Source organism: Aethalodelphis obliquidens, unplaced genomic scaffold (genome assembly GCF_003676395.1).
Source record: "Aethalodelphis obliquidens isolate GAN/ISIS:26980383/991018 unplaced genomic scaffold, ASM367639v1 scaffold17, whole genome shotgun sequence".
Taxonomy (NCBI): Eukaryota; Metazoa; Chordata; class Mammalia; order Artiodactyla; family Delphinidae; genus Aethalodelphis; species Aethalodelphis obliquidens.
This window is the reverse complement of record NW_020837961.1, coordinates 15,651,156-15,668,112: the sequence shown is the minus strand read 5'-3', so window position 1 is coordinate 15,668,112 and position 16,957 is coordinate 15,651,156. Positions and strand designations below refer to the sequence as shown.

Here is a 16,957-nt window from a genome sequence, read left to right as displayed (position 1 = left end):
AGAATTCAGAAACATCTAAATATTGTCCATCTAAATATTGATTCTTTGAAGATAATATATATTTGTTCTTAAGATCATACACCGTGATCAAGTGGGATTTATCCCAGGGATGCAAGGATTTTTCAGTATCTTCAAATCAATCAGCATGATACACCACATCAACAAATTGAAAAATAAAAACCATATGATCTTCTCAATAGAAGCAGAAAAAGATTTCAACAAAATTCAGTACCCATTTATGATAAAACTCTCCAGAAAGTGGGCATAGAGGGAACATACCTCAACCTAATAAAGGCCATATACAACAAACCTACAGCTAACATCATACTCAACAGTGAAAAGCTGAACACATTTCTTCTAAGATCAGGAACAAGACAAGGATGTCCACTCTCACCACTTTTATTCATCATAGTTTTGGAAGTCCTAGCTGTGGCAATCAGAGAAGACAGAGAAATAAAGGAATCCAAGTTGGAAAAAAAGAAGTTAAACTGTCACTCTTTGCAGATTCCATGATACTATATATCGAAAATCCTAAAGATGCTACCAGAAAACTGCTACAGTTCATCAATAAACCTGGTAAAGTTGCAGGATACAAAATTAATGCACAGAAATCTGTTGCATTTCTATACACTAACAACAAAAGATCAGAAAGAGGAATTCAAGAAACAGTCCCATTTACCGTCACATCAAAAAGAATAAAATACCTAAGAATAAACCTATCTAAGGAGGCAACATACCTGTACTCTGAAAACTATTAGACCCTGATGAAAGAAATCGAAGATGACACAAACAGATGGAAAGATATACCATGTTCTTGAATTGGAAGAATCAGTATTGTCAAAATGACTATACTACCCAAGGCAATCTACAGATTCAATTAAATCGCTATCAAATTACCAATGACATTTTTCATAGAACTAGAACAAAAAGTCTTAAAATTTGTATGGAGACAAAAAGTACTCCAAATAGCCAAAGCAATCTTGAGAAAGAAAAATGGAGCTGGAGGAATCAGGCTTCCTGGCTTCAGACTATAAAACAAAGCTACAGTCATCCAAGCAGTATGGTACTGGCACAAAAATAGACATATAGATCAATGGAACAGGATAGAAAGCCCAGAAATAAACCCATGCACCTATGGTCAATTAATCTACAACAAAGGAGGCAAGACTATTCAGTGGTGGAAAGACAGTCTATTCAACACATGGTGCTGGGAAAACTGGACAGCTACGTGTAACAAAAGGAAATTAGATCATTCTTTAGCATCATACACAAAAATAAGCTCAAAATGGATTAAAGACCTAACTGTGAGACTGGACACTATAAAACTAGAGTAAAACAGGTAGAACACTCTCTGACATAAATTGCAGCAATATCTTTTTCAATCTGTCTCCCAGAGTAAGGGAAATAAAAATAAACAAATGGGACCTAATTAAACTCAAAAGCTTCTGCACAACAAAGGAAACCATAAAAAAACCGAAAAGGCATCCCACAGTTTTGGGAGGTAATATTTGCAAATGATGTGTCTGACAGGGATTAGTCTCCAGAATTTACAAGCAGCTCATGTGACTTAATATCATCAAAACAAACAACCCAATCAAAAAATGGGCAGAAGACCTAAATAGACATTTCTCCAAAGAAGACATACAGATGGTCAAGAAGCACATAAAAAGACGTTCCACATTGCTAATTATTAGAGAAATGCAAATCAAAACTACAATGAGATATCACCTGAAACCAGTCAAAATGGCTATCATCAAAAAATCCAAAAACAATAAATGCTGGAGAGGGTGTGGAGAGAAGGGAACCCTCTTGCACTGCTGGTGGGAATGTAAATTGGTGCAGCAACCATGGAGAACAGTATGGAGGTTCCTTAAAAAACTAAACATAGATCTACCATATGACCCAGCAAACCCACTCCTGGGCATGTATCCAGAGAAAAACATGGTCTGAAAGGATACATGCACCCCAATGTTCATTGCAGCACTGTTTACAATAGCCAAGACATGGAAGCAACCTAAATGTCCATCAACAGACAAATGGATAAAGAAGATGTGGTACATATATACAATGGAATATTACTCATCCATTAAAAAGGATGAAATAATGCCATTTGCAGCAACATGGATGGACCTAGAGATTGTCATACCGAGTGAAGAAAGTGAGACAGAAAGAGAAATATCATATGAAATCGTTTATATGCAAAATCTAAAAAGAAATGATACAAATTAACTTATCTACAAAACAGAAACAGATTCACAGACTTAGAGAAAGAACTTATGGTTACCAGGGGGGAAGGGATAGTTAGGGAGTTTGAGATTGACATGTACACACTGCCATATTTAAAAAGGATAACCAACAAGGATCTACTGCACAGCACAGGGAACTCTGCTCAATGCTATGTGGCAGCCTGGATGGAAGGGGAGTTTGGGGGAGAATGGATACATGTATATGTATGGCTGAGTCGCTTTGCTGTGCACCTGAAACTATCACAGCATTGTTAATCGGCTATACTCCAATATAAAATGAAAAGTTAAAAAAGGATGCTTTTTTAAAAATGTTTTTTATTGTGGCAAAAGTCACATAATATAAAACATGTTATTTTAACCATATTTAACTGTACAGTTTAGTGGTACTAAGTACATTCACATTGTTGTGCAACCCTCACCATCATCTATCTCCAGAATTTTTCACCTTCCTAAACTGAAACTCTGTCCGCATTAAACACTAACTCCCCATTCCCCCAACTCCCCATTCCCCCTTCCCACCCCCCAAAACCCCCCAGCCCATGGCATCTACCAGTGCACTTCCTGACTCTATGAATTTGATTATTCTAGGTACCTCGTATAAGTGGAATCAAACAGTATTCGTCTGCAAAAAAAGATACTTTTAATATGTTTTCTTTGTCTTTGATTTCCAATAAGTTTAGTATGATGCACCTAGGTATGCTTTTCTGTATGTTTATCCGGATATGTTTATATACTACTTCTTGTGTTTACGCCTTGATGTCTTTTTTCCTCCCAATTTTGGAAAGTTCTGTCATTATATCTTCAAATACTGCATCTTTTTCACTCTTCTTTCTTTCCTTCTCCTTTTACTTGTACTACTCCTTCTCCTACTCCTTCTTTTTCAACTCCAATTAAATGTATCCTTTTTTGTTTTCTTTTACAATCTCTTCATTTTTTATCCTTTTGTTTCCCCATGTATCATGCAGGTATTTTATTTAGCCTTCTCTTCCAGTTCACTAATTCTTTCTTTTGTGTATAATTTGCTGTTTGGACAATTTAATAAATTCTTAATTTTCCTTATTATATTTTTATGTTTGCAATTTGCAGTATATCTCTAAATGATAACATTTTGAGGCAGTCCATTTAATTGGGAGTCTGTTGACTACTCATAATGATTATCATGGCTGAAGGATTTAAGAATTGTTTTTCAGAAAGGGTTGTAGTATATAAAGGAAGTAAAACAAACGTACCTATTTTTTGCTCCCAGGAGTTTAAAGGCAGAAATGGAAAATAGTCAGAAAGAAATATTAAAAATGTATAAACAAATTTACATATTATTTTTAAATGAGCTGATAAATATTGATGTATTAAACAAATCAATGTTATTTGAGAATGAAATCCAGTGTCAGATGAAAATCCAAATTACATTATTTTTCTTAAATCAATAGAAGAAAATAAAAGTTAAGTACAGTATTATCTATATCTTAGAAAGAAATTGGAAACTATTCGAAATAATAGAATATTTGACGTAATACAGAGAATCAAGTCAATGGAACATTATTTGAGGATGAAAAATCATACAGTTTATTCTGCTGCAGTGCATGTTTCTTTAAAGTGAATTAACTCATATGCTATTAAAGAATAGGGCAAAGAAGTCAGTAAACCTCAGAAGTTGCCTTGGTTCATTTGCATATATGTTTTGAGGCAACCATTAGCAACCTTTCTTATGACTAATGATAAAGACTTAGCAATATGAAGATTGCACAGTTGTGCCTTCTTGGTGCTTGTGGTCATTGCGCTTTTACACTTTTCACCATGTTAAGATTTTAAGGAAGCTAAGGGAACAGATAAAGATGTTGCAAAGACATTTCTCTTCGTACTAAAAAGCCAAACCACCCCCCTAAACAATCAAACCTTGATTCATGAAGTCTTTACCGCTTTTTAAATTACTGATGGAACTGGTTTTTATTAGGAGTAAATGTCCTCAAGAACTTGGTCTTTGAGACAGAAAGAAGCATAATCACTAGAGTTAAAGGCTGCAAAGGATGGGATGATACTGATGCCAAGCGGAAATTTAACTGCACTGTTTTTAATGGGTTGGAACAGTATCCATTAGCGCACTGGTTACTAAGTTCTTTGGTTTGGTTTTCTTGTTTTTCATTGTGGTAATATACATATGATATAAAATTGATCATCTTAACCATTTTTAAGTGTATAGTTTAGTGGTATTAAATACATTCATAATGTTCTTCAACCATTACCACCATCCATCTTCAGAACTCTTTTCATCTTGTAAAACTGAAGCTCTGTACTCATTAAATTACTCCCATTGCCCCATCCCTCAGCCTCTACAAACCTGAGAGTGGATGGAGGGGAAGTGGATGCCTTCCCCAGCATATACTATGAAGTGAATCTTAAAGGAGAAAGAAAAAAATAAACTTGGGGGAAGATTAATATTAGCTCCATCTGTTGTAATTTTAATTCTGAATAGTATCCAGCTGTATCACTGCCCAGACTACTATCCTAGATTCCTGTCTGGCTTACATATTCACCATAGCTTCTGTCTTGCTGGTTGCAAGAAATCTGAATGCACCAGGCACAAGTTGTACTAGTCCTTGAAAGACCATTCCAAAATGAAAGGGATTTGTTGAGAATAATGTGATATAAGCATTAGGGTTGGGGGAGAGGTGTAGGAAGGAAGGAAGGAAGGAAGGAAAGGTGGGAAGGGAAGGAGGAAGATAGATTATCTTGACCTGGTTGAGTGATAGCAAAGTGTAGAAATGTGTGTGTTTGTGGGGGAGTGGGGTGGAATGTTCATTCTAAGACCAGGAGATATAATCATAGAAATTAGAAGGATCAAAGGATGAAAGACCATTGACTAACAAGAAAACAGTTAAGGGAATAAGGGGAGATATGAAAACTGAAGGTTACGATATTCTTGAAGTGGTTCTACTTTTTATGTCTAATTATTACAACTTTTTGGTCAGAAATTATGATTTTACAAATGTTAATTTAACACTCCAGGAATTAGAAAACTCTGTTACTAATTTAAGTTTAAACATTTCCATGTAGGATAGTGTTGCAGTTGGATACATGAAAAATACGTTTTAGTCAGATATAATATTCTTTTCAAGCAAGCCATGTTGAATTTTGTGGAGCAGATCCTCTTTGGAAATGCCACACTGTTGTTCTAAAGTTAAATTAAAATTCAAACAGTTGAAACACAGTAATAAACTCATTTTATATTAGAAGATATAATAAAAGATTTTAAATAGTTCAATGTAGGATAATTGTTATATAAAGTGCATCTAGATGATTCAGCAAATTTATTAAAACTCAATAGTGTATGGTATGATAGCTTTATACGGTAGCTTTACAGAAAGCTCATATTGTCCAATTTGTTATAATTATTGGAACTGCATTTCAATTAAAACACTTAGCAATTTCCTTGTTCTTTTTGAAATATTTTGAAACCCATTAGTGTGTCAGTGACTTGGCATTGCTCTCTAATTGCAATAGATTTCAAGTGATGAAAATTGATTTTTTGTAGCATACTTTGTAGAGTCAGCATTGGTTACCTGAATACATTACAGTTCTCTTAAAACATTATTTGATGTTGTTAGAAGGTTTCATTGTCTGAACTTGAGATTATATGTGCACGTTATTCTTCACTACAGAGTTATTTGCATTTTGAGGAAATGTAATGAAATGTGGAATTCTAAGAAATGTTAGGATATTGAAAACATTTTAAAAGCCTTCTTTTTACATATAAAGCTAAATTATGCTAGCATAGGTTCAATGTGTCTATCTCTTAGCATTTGGGGAATTGTGGATGTAATTTTTATTATAAATATATTACAAAGCAATAACAGAAATACTAAATTTATAATTTCAGGAGAAGCCTTTACCTACTAATTATAATCGAAAACCTCCATACAATGCACTGTTTATAATAAAAACATTTATTACATTAAAAATATTATATAAAAGTACAAAATTATTAGTTCCCATCTCACTGTGTCTTTATAAAGTGAAATACCCATGTAACCATTATCAAATGAAGAAATAGAACATTACAGGCATCCTTAACTCCTCCACTTACTCTCTCTTAATCAATACCATCGCCCCAAAGCAACCACTATTCTGGCTTTTGACACCATTGGTTTATTTTCACTGTGTTTCAATTTATGTGTAAATTGAATACAGTGGGTACTGTTTTGTGTCTGGCTTCTTTCATTCAACCTTGTAATTTGTAGGCTGTAATCCATGTTGCTGCAGGTAGCAATAATTAGTTCATTCGCAGTATAAAACATATCACATTTTCTTTATCCATTTTACTACTGATGGAAATTTGGGCTGTTTCCAGCTTAGTGCTTTTATGAATACTGTTATAGTAGACATTCTTGTAGATACTTTTTAGTGCACATAAATATACATTTCTCTAAATTATATACCTAGGGTTGCAATTGCTCTACAATCTCATCAACACATGGTATTTTCTTTTTTTTTTTTTTTTTCATTTTAGACATTCTGCTTTAGGAGTATTTCACTGAGTCTTTAATATGCATTTTCCTGATGGCTAATGAAGTTTAATACTTTTGCATATATTTTTTGGCTATCTGGATAGCCTGTTGTAAACTGCCTTTTAATGTCTCTTGCCTATTTATCTTTTAGATTATTTTATTATTGATTTTTAGTAGTTCTTGATATATTATGGATATATTTTATAGTTATACATACTGTAAATATGTCTCCTCTGTGATTGGACCTCTGCTTTCTTAATGATTTCCATTGATGAACATAACTTCTTAATTTTAGCATCAAATTTATTCATCTTTTCCTTACAGTTATTGCTTTTAGCATCCTGTTTAAGAATACTTTCCTTATCATAGTTCTTAAATAATTTTTATAGAACTTTTATTGTTTGGCTTTTCACAATTAGATCTGTGATCTTATCTCAGTGGATGTTGCACATATATTTATGAGTGAGGTTACCCTGTAATTGTCTTGAATTTTTCATATCTGTCTTTGTTAACGTTTGTTTGTTCCTTTCTGGCTTCAAGAAAAAAGATTTGGGAAGTTTGTAACCAGTTATTACTCTATGTTAAACAGTTTCAAAATCTCAGTGGCTTAAACATAGTATTTATTTATTTACTTATTTATGCTTCTTTGTTTATAGTGTTTTCAGTATCATTCAGTTCTAAATTTATCCTAATTTACATTATGATATCTTCTTTGCCCTATAAGTTTTTTAAGATTGTGTTTAAATTTTCCAAATGTTTGTAGCCTTATTAATTAATCATACAGTTTTTTGGTAATTGATTATTAACTAAATTTTAAATTTTGTAGTCAAGAAATTCAGTCTGGGAAATGCAAGAGCGAGGAGATATGGGGATATATGTATATGTATAGCTGATTCACTTTGCTATATAGCAGAAACTAACACACCATTGTAAAGCAATTATACTCCAATAAAGATGTTAAAAAAACAAAGAAATTTGATATATCTGCTGCCCATTTTTTGAAATCTCTTAAGGCTTGATTTATAGCTGAATACTTACTATTTTTGTAAATATTCCACATGCATTTAAAAATAATATGCATTTGCCAGTAGTTGGATATAATGCTCTACCGATATCAGCTAGATCAAGCTTATTAATGAAATTTTTCATATCTTTTATATCTTGATTAATGTATTAATTACTTTGAGTGGTGTGCCAAAAATTCCCACTGTAGAGATATATTTTACGATTACTCCTCATGGTCTGTTTAAATTTTACGTAATAATTTTTGAATCAGTACTATTAGGTGACTACAAATTATAGCTTTCTGTTAAACTGAACCTTTTATCATGTTATAATGAACCTCTTGATCTCTACTCATGCATTTTAGCTATACCAAACTTTTTTTTTTTTGTTATTAGGATTTGTTTGGTATATCATTCTTAATTCTTTTACTTTCACCTATTGTCTGACCATGTGTTTTTAGTGGTTCCCTTTTGTTACTAACATATTCAGGAACTAGGTGGATTTTATTTTGATAACCAGGTTGTAAAATTGCTATTTTATGTTGTTTTCCACTTTTCTGTATCTCTTTGTTTTCTTTCTTGCTTGCTTTCTTTTGTTTGTTTTTGAAATGATTCAGGGTCTTCATTCTCTCTTCTACCCCCACCCCTAGTTCATCTGTTTGCTTTACTGGTTTGGATCCTATATACTCTATTCTTGCGTTTTTAGAAAATACCCTCAGTGTTGCTACATGCACATTTACTTAATAAAGTTTATATTTCATCAAGATCTTTGCTCTCCCAAACAATGCTTCAGCTTTGTTTACTTTGCTTTAACCTTACACATCATCTTATGAAATAAGTTGCTGTTTAGATTCACCAATATTTATTATTTTCTTTAGCTTTTTTTCCATCTCAGACATTACTTCTAGGGTCCCTTTCCTTTTTCTTGAAGTATATCTTTTAGAAATCCCTTTAGTTATAGACTTTTAGTGATAAACACTCATTTGTTCATTCAAACCGGTATATATTATGTGCTGGGCGTAAAATAATACATGCAAAAATCTCTGCTCTCATGGAGCTAAAACTCTAGGAAGGGAGACAGGCAATAAGCAAGATAAAACATAATATACAACTGTATGTAGTATTTTACATTGTGTAGTAGAAAAAATAAAACAGAAAAATGAGATATGGAATGTTATTTGGGGGGTGTCAAGGAACGCCTTACTGGGAAGGTGACTTTTGAATCAAGACCAAAAGAACTGAGGGAATATGAAGGTATGTAATGAAAAAACATTGCAGACAAAAGGAACGGATTCTACAAGGCCTGGAAAGTTCAAGATACAGCAAGGAAACCAGTAAGGCTATAGCAGAAAGAATGATTTGGAGATTAGTACATGTGCCCAGAGATTAATGTACATCTTGGTGACACATGACTCAGTAGGTCATGCTTCACAGTGATATGGAAGGCTATTAGAGGGTTTTGAAATGACAATTGATATGATCTGTTTTAGCAGGTTCACTTTGTACATTATAGACTGGAGTGGAGCAAAAGTAGAAAAAATTAATAGGTTATTGCCATATCAGTGAAAGATGATGGTAGCTTGGAGCAGAGTATTGGCAGAGAGGGTGGTGAGAAGTGACACAGTCTAGGCATTTTTTGAAGGTAAAGCTAGCTGATAGGATATGCCATTGGTTCCGATGTAGGATGGGAGACAAGGGAAAAGCTAAGGGTGACAGAGATTTTAGGTCCAAACAACTGTCAGGGTAGATTTACCATTAACTGAGATGAAAACAAATGTAAGAGATGATGATTTTGGAAAGATTATTAGGAGCTTAATTTTGAACAAATTAACTTTAAAAAACATGTAAAAAAATCTTAATTCCATCCTTATAGTGGCAATATAGTTTTGCTGGCTGTATCATTTCATTTGATATTTAATTTCTCTTAGCACTTTAAGGTGTCCTTCTACTAACTTCAAACTTCCATTTTATCTTTCACATTGCTTGGTGGTCTTCTCATGCCAGTATTCAGAATTTCTCTATTAATGTAATTTTTTCCTTTTGTTGTAATCATTCAGGAATTTTTCTTTGTCCTCAATTTTCATTAATTTGAATATATATGAAGGTTTTGTTAATTCTGTTTGAATCTAGCTGAGACCTCTCAGTTTGAGTTCATATGCTTTTCTCTCATTCTCAGAAATTCCTAGCAATTATTTCTTCTCATATTGCCTCCCCAGCCTTCTTATTTTATTTTATTTTATTTTTTTGCTAGCTAATGTTGGAATATCAAGCCTCTAGATCACTTTTTCTTTTAGTTATCTTCTAACTCTTTATGTCTTTGTTGTAATTTCTTTGACCATAATTTGACCCTTTTCCAGCCTAGTCATGCAAAAATTTTCATTCTACTATTCAAACCATGTATTTATATTTTTGTTCTACAGTCTGAGAAGTTATTTCTGTCTCTATTCGTATTTTTCATAAATGTCTGTTTTTATTTATCCTACATTTTCTAGTATTTTATAGGTGTTAGCTTATCTCTCTTAGGACATTAAATATCCTCATTTTAAACTATGATTCTGAATGATGTTTTTACTTTATTTCTTTGGTTATGCATTTTTTAGAAGTATCCTTTTAATTGAATTGTCTTCAAATGTTTGTCAGTACTTGATTTTGTGTTCATTTTTGTAATTGGGATTTCTTGCTAAATAGAGCATTTATATATCTTTCAAACGTGGCTGCTATTTTCAAAATAAGTGCTAAATTGGATGGGACACCAGAACTACAGATACAGATCGAAATGCTGGCAAAACCAGGACACATGGTCACACAGTTGTTAAATTCTGGATTGTATGTTCCGGTATAGCCCACCTGGGCCAGGGGAAGGAGCTGCTGCTGTTAGGCCTTGCTCTCTGAACTGTTTCCACTAAGAAGGAAAGATAGTTAATATGTGCCAATAAATGGGATACTTTGACATTTGGTCTTCACATACTGTGTTTCACTAGCCATCTGAAACACTCCCTGTGTCTTTGTCCAAGGTTTTCCACTTGTTCTCTCTGTTCTTGTCACCTCCCTACCCCCACCTCTGGCCCAACACAGGGCAGAGACTTATGTGGCTTCTTGGGAGAGAGAAGTGGTAGCGCCTAATTGTTCTTGCTCAGATAACAACCTTGCAGTTCTCCCTAAGTTCTGTCCTGCATGTTTTTTGCTCCTCCAGTGCATACTCTAGACTGAGGTTTTCTTCAACCTTATCTACTTTCAGTCTCTCAGGAATTTTTCATGCCCATTAAAAAAAATATAATATTTATATGCTTTTCATTTCTAGAGTTTGTATCTTAAACCTGACAGTTACTAAATTCATTGGTACTATTGTTTAGGAGATATTTCCAGCTGTTTAGTAACTGTCAGTTTTAGAGTTGATATCATTATAGTAGTATTGCAAGCTATTAATTACTACTATAATGTATCTAGACTAGTCAAATTTTATGATATGTACATTTCACACAGTTAACGAAGTAATCTTTCAAGAAATGTGATGTGCAATATGAATACAGTTTTACTTTTAAAGGTTAGTATTGGTAAACAGGGTTGTAGATTTGATATACAGGTCTATTTATTTTCAAAAAATGCAATTCACACAATTATTTATAAAGTACATCATAATATGTATATTTGCAGGAAAAAAACAGGCTCCTGTATATTGAGGTCACCTTGCAAGAATAGTTTTTTATATGATTACTGTCTTGATAATTTCACAGTTGTTCTATTTATGTGATAATAGTAAAGGTATTGTGTGCCTAATCTTTCTTAATTGAATATAATAAGCTAAAAAAGATAACTATATTAGTAAAAAATTTGAAAGGAAAACTATCTGCTTGAGGCTTCAGTGTGATGTAAACTATATTTCATAGAAATTATTTGTATTCTAAAGTATTTTTGACTTTGACAACCTTAAAATTGCACTCAGTACTAGGCAGAAAAATGGTGTTATATAAAATCATAACATCAGCGTAGTGTATGAAGTAGAGATCATAGTTTTACTGTTAACCATTTTATTTCTCTATAAATGAAATTCGTTGTTCAGCATGGCCTACTGAACTGTGTTTTCCAGTCAAGTTATTTTGTAAAGATTACATTAAATTCGTTGCAGGTTACATGCTTTCAGAGATTGTAACAATTCCTATCTGTTGGAACTATACTGTGAATTTCTTTTAGTGTAGGAAACAGTTCAGAAAGACAGTTTTCCATCTCAATGTACCTTTTCAGAACAGTTCTCATACCTCAACCACAAGTTTTTATTAAATACAAATTGAAGTGAACTTATGTCAGTAAGAAATAATGAAAACAAACCTTCAGAGGTTTGGGTTTTTTTTTTAGAGTAGGAGCATAAACTGTAATTCAGAATTACTTAGAGAGTGTGCAAAGTTTGGTAGAATTTGAGTAGCTGCTATGTTTTGAATATTATGAATGCTGAATAACTAATAATATAAATCTTAGGTTTTGTAGATGGAATAATGCCTTCCTATCCCTCAGCCTCACCCCTCCAAGATACCTATCCCTTAACCTAAAGAGGCTGTGAATATTTTTTTTTATCAGACCATCTTTTACTATTCTTTTCTTTTTTTATTGTGGTATATTCGATTTACTATATTATATAAGTTTCAGGTGTACAACATAGTGATTCACAATTTTTAAAGGTTATTCTCCATTTATAGTTATTACAAAATATTGGCTATATTTCCTGTGCTGTACAATATATCCATGTAGATTATTTATTTTATACATAGCAGTTTGTATGTCTTAATCCCCTCCCCCTGTCTCACCCCTCCCCCGTTTTTTCTCCCCACTGGTAACCACTAGTTTGTTCTCTGTATCTGTGAGTCTGTTTCTTTTTTGTTATATTCACTAGTTTGTTTTATTTTTTAGATTCCATGACTTATTTCACTTAGTATAATACCCTCCAAATCCATCTATGTTGTTGCAAATGGCAAAATTTCTTTCTTTCTTATGGCTGCGTAGTATTCCATTGTGCACATGTGTGTGTGTATACCACATCTTATCCATTCCTCTGTTAATGGACATTTAGGTTGCTTCTATATCTTGGCTATTATAAATAATGCTGCTATGAACATTGAGGTGCATGTATCTTTTCTAATGTTTTTGTCTTCTTTGAATGTATCCCCAGGAGTGGGTTTGCTGGATCATATAGAAGTTCTATTTTTAGTTTTGTGAGGACCTTCCATAGTGTTCTTCATAGTGGCTGCACGAACTGACATCCCCACCAACAGTGCACAAGGGTTTCCTTTTTGCCACATTCTCGCCAACACTTATTTGTGGACTTTTGAGGATAGTTGTTCTGACAGGTGTGAGGTAATATCTTGTTGTTTTCATTTGCATTTCTCTGATGATTAATGATGTTCAGTATCATTTCATGTGCCTCTTGGCCATCTGTATGTCTTCTTTGGAGAAATGTCTATTCAGTTCTTCTGCACATTTTTTAATCAGGTTGTTTTATTTTTTGATGTTGAGTTGTATGTGCTGTTTATATATTTTGGATATTAACCCCTTATCAATCATATCGTTTACAAATATTTTCCCCTATTCAGTAGGTTGTCTTTTTTTTGTTGATGGTTTCCTTTGCTGTGCAAAAGCTTTTAAGTTTAATTATGTCCCATTTGTTTATTTTTGCTTTTGTTCCCTTTGTTTTAGGAGACAGAGCCAAAGAAATATTCCTGTGATTTATGTCAAAGAGTGTTCTGCCTATGTTTTCTTCTAGGAGTTTTATGATTTTGGGTCTTACATTTAGGTCTTTAATCTATTTTGAGTTTATTTTGTGTGTGGTGTTAGAAAGTGTTCTAGTTTCATTCTTTACATGTAGCTGTCCGGGTTTCCCAGCACCACTTATTGAAGAGACTGTCTTTTCTCCATTGTATAATCTTGCCTCCTTTGTTGTAGATTAATTGATCATAAGTGCATGGGTTTATTTCTGGGCTCTCTATTCTCTTCCATTGACCTATGTGTCTTTTTTGGTGCCAGTACCATACTGCTTTGATTACTATAGCTTTGTAGTGTAGTCTGACATCAGGGAGAATGATTCCTCCAGCTTTGTTCTTCTTTCTCAAGAATGTTTTGAGCATTCAGGATCTTTTGTGTGTCTATACAAATTTTTTGGCTGCACTGTGTGGCATGTGGGATCCTAGTTCCCTGATCTGGGATGGAGCCTCTGCCTCCTGAAGTGGAAGCACAGAGTCTTAACCACTGGAACACCAGGGAAGTCCCCTCCATACAAATTTTAAAATTATTTTTTCTAGTTCTGTGAAAAATGCCATTGGTATTTTGATGGGGGTTGCACTGAATCTGTAGATTGCACTGGGTAGTATGGTCATTTTAATAGTATTAATTCTTTCAATCCATGAACACGATATATCTTTCCATCTGTTTGTGTCATCTTCAATTTCTTTCTTCAGTGTTTAATTGTTTTCCATGTACAGGTCTTTTACCTCCTTAAGTAAGGTTATTCCTAGTTATTTTATTCTTTTTCATATGATTGTAAATGGGATCATTTCCTTAATTTCTCTTTCTGACAGTTTGGTTTTTCTGTATAGAAATGCAACAGATTTCTGTATATTAATCTTGCATCCTGTAACTTTACTGAATTTATTGATGAGCTCTAGTAGTTGTTTGGTGGCATCTTTAGGATTTTCTTTGTAGAGTATCATGTCATCTACAAACAGTGATAGCTTTATTACTTCCTTTTCAATTTGGATTCCTTTTATTTCTTTTTCTTGTCTGATTACTGTGACTAGGACTTCTAATACCATGTTGAATAAGTGTCAAGAGTGGGCATTCTTATTTTGTTCCTGATCTTAGAGGAAATGCTTTCAGCTTTTCACTGTTGAGTGTGATGTTAGCTGTGGTTTGTCCTATATGGCCTTTATTATGTTGAGGTATGTTCCCCCTGTGCCCATTTTCTGGAGAGTTTTTATCATAAATCAATGTTGACTTTTATTAAAAGCCTTTTCTGTATCTATTGAGATGATCATATGGTTTTTATTCTTCAATTTGTTAATGTGGTGTATCACATTGATTGATTTGCGGATATTGAGAAATCCTTGCGTCCCTGTGATAAATCCCACTTGATCATGGTGTTTGATCTTTTTAATGTATTGTTGGATTCAGTTTGCTAGTATTTTGTTGAGGATTTTTACATCTATGTTCATCAGTGATATTGTCCTATAATTTTCTTTTGTGATTTCTTTGGTGTTGGTGTCAGGGTGGTGCTGGGCTCATGGAATGAATTTGGAAGTCTTCCTTCCTCTGCAATTTTTTTGGGAATAGTTTGAGAAGAACTCTTCTCTAAATGGTAGAATTTACCTGTGAAGCCATCTGGTCCTGGACTTTTGTTTTCTGGGAATTTTTTTTATTACTGATTCAATTTTCACTGCTGGTAATTGGTCTGTTCATATTTTCTATTTCTTCCTGGTTTAGTCTTGGAAGATTGTACATTTCTGGGAGTTTGTCCATTTCTTCTAGGTTGTCCATTTTATTGGCACATAGTTGATTGTAGTAGTCTGTTATGATCCCTTGTATTCCCATGGTGTTGTTGTAAATTCTCCTTTTTCATTTCTGATTTTATTGATTTGGGCCTATCTTTTTTTTCTTGATGAGTCTGGCTAAAGTTTTATTAATATTGTTTTTTCAAAGAACCAGGTTTTAGTTTTATTGATCTTTTCTGTTGATTTTTAGCTTCTATTTCATTTATTTCTGAATAAATGAATATCATTAAATCAAAAAAACCATTATGATTTTTTTCCTTCTACTAACTTTGGGTTTTGTTTGTTGTTCTTTTTCTTGCTCCTTTAGGTGTAGGGTTAGGTTGTTTATTCGAGATTGTTTTTGGTTTCCTGAGGTAAGTTTGTATCATTATAACCTTCCCTGTTAGAACTGCTTTTGCTGCATCCCATAGATTCTGGATTGTTGTATTTTTGTTTTCATTTGTCTCAAGGTATTATTTGGTTAATGCCTGCAACTATATGTTAATTTTACATGGGAAAGAAATTTTACAGCGGTAATTAAAGGTTGCTAATCAGGTGACTTTAAATTAGTGAGATTATCTTATATTATTCAAGTGAGTTCAGTCTAATCACATGGTCCCTTAAAATTAGAAGAGGAAGGCAGAAGAGTCAGTGAGAGGTATAGTAGGAAGAGGAGACAGTTAAAATCTGAGATGAATCCCACTGTCCCTTACTGACGTTGAAGTTGGAGGAGAGGGGCCTTGAACAAATCAAGCAGCCTCAAGGAGTTGAGAATGACCCCTAGGCATGAGCCAGCAAGGAAATGGAGACTCGTACGTCTGTATACAACTGAATTTTGGCAGAAATCTGAATGTTTCTTAAAACATATTCTCCCCTAGAGCCTTCAGAAAGGGCCACAGCCCTGCAGACACTTTTATTTTGGCCTTGTGAGGCAGAGGCAGAGAAAGAAGCCAACCCCACCAGACTTCTGACCTAAAGAACTTTGGGATAATAAGTTTGTGTTATTTTAAGCCACCAAATCTGTGGTAATTTGTTACTTCAGCAACAGAAAACTAATACAATTGGCAGTATTTTTTTATTCTGAAATGAGACCTCTGAAAAGGGCAAAAATCTCATCATATAAAATAAACCGAAAAGATAGGGAGAAATACCTTACTTGTTCTTTCTGAATTTTATCCCTGCATCCATTTCTATCTCTTTACATTCATTATATTTGTAACTTTTCCTTTCTTTCTTAAAATAATGAGTATGGTGAAGAAAGTACACAGTCTAGGATGTGTGGTGAACCTGTAAGCCCTGAAAAATTACTTTAAAAATTAAACAAATAACTATTTTAAAAAGAAATTAAGAGAAAAATCTCATTTACAATAACATTAAAAATAATAGAATACTTAAGAATTAATTTAACCATTGAGGTGAAAAAACTGTACGCCGAAGACTATAAGACATTGATGACAGAAGTTGAAGAAGACACAAATATGTGCAAAGATATCATGTGTTTTTGGATCAGAAGAGTTAATATTATGAAAATATCCATACTACCCAAAACATTCTATCGGTGCAATCCCTATCAACATTTCAATGCCATTTTTAGGGAAATAGAGAAAACAATTCTAAGGTTTATATGCAGCCCCTGGCAACCCTGAACAGCCAAAGCAATCTTGAGAAAGAAGAACAAAACTGTAGGCATCATA

The 16,957-nt window shown here is 33.4% G+C and overlaps 1 long non-coding RNA gene across 1 annotated transcript in view; it reads left to right on the top strand.

The window, feature by feature from the left end:
• LOC113625978 (uncharacterized) overlaps positions 1 to 16,957 on the top strand; it is a 161,941-nt gene that overhangs the window by 70,064 nt on the left and 74,920 nt on the right. The gene's annotated exons all lie outside the window — the stretch shown is intronic.